The sequence below is a fragment of the Chrysochloris asiatica genome, unplaced genomic scaffold (genome assembly GCF_000296735.1).
Source record: "Chrysochloris asiatica unplaced genomic scaffold, ChrAsi1.0 scaffold00488, whole genome shotgun sequence".
In the NCBI taxonomy this organism is placed as follows: Eukaryota; Metazoa; Chordata; class Mammalia; order Afrosoricida; family Chrysochloridae; genus Chrysochloris; species Chrysochloris asiatica.
Window position 1 is genome coordinate 609,728 of NW_006409006.1, and position 1,064 is coordinate 610,791.

Sequence of the window (1,064 nt, forward strand, 5' to 3'; positions counted from 1 at the left end):
TAATCTAATAATGGATATGCAAAGAGTTATCTTAAAATATTATACATAAGCATAATTGTGTTATGTTGTTAAGTGCAATGGAGTTGGTTTGGACACACAGTGACCCTGTATTTGGTTTCTGAGGAGCGGCTGGTGAGTTTAAACCACTGACCCTGTGGTTCAAACACTCCTTGTATCTAGTACTTATCCAACAGCAGGACTCCAATTGTGTTATAGAACTATGAATTATCTATACTTGAACGATTTTCAAAATATCCCCAATGTATTTAGGTAAAATTCATAGAAAAAAATCAATTATGTTCTATAAATTTTAGGTGATTATTTTTGTTCAATTCCTAGTATATCTCAAATAATATTTTTTTGTGTGTGTTTGTGATCTACTATGAAGCCCTTCTAGCACATTTTCTCAGTTTGTCGTACTGTGTTGCTGTGTGTTGCTGTGTGTTTCTGTGATGCTGAAAGCTATACCACTGGTGTCTCAAATCCCAGCAGGCACACCAATGTTGGAGAGGTTTCAGCACAGCTGCTACCAGATTAACAACGGACTAGGAAGAAGGATTCTCTATATCAGGGAAGCATTGTCAGATATAGTGCCTCGAGATGAGCCCCTCAAGCCCCCTCCATGTGCTGATGGGGCATGACTCAAAATGTGAAGAAAGAACTGTAAAGATCCACTAATAATTGGAATGTGTAATGTACAAAGAATGAATCTTGGAAAATAGTAGCAAAAACAAATGCAATAGAATGAACAAAAATCAGTATTTTAGGCATTGTTGGTGGTGGTTTTGTGCTGGGCAATTGGTCTCAACTCATAGTGGCCCTGTATGGGGTTTCTGAGGCTGTAAATCTTCAAAAGAGTAGAAAGCCTCATCTTTCTCTTTGAAACAACTGGTAGTTTCAAACTGCTGATCTTGAGGTTAGCAGCCTGACTTGTAATGACTATGCGACCAGAGCTCTACATCCTAGGCATTAGTGAGCTAAAATAGACACACACTGACCACTGTAAATTAGATAATCACATGGTTTCCTATGTATGCAATGGAAAATTCATGAGGAATGCATCA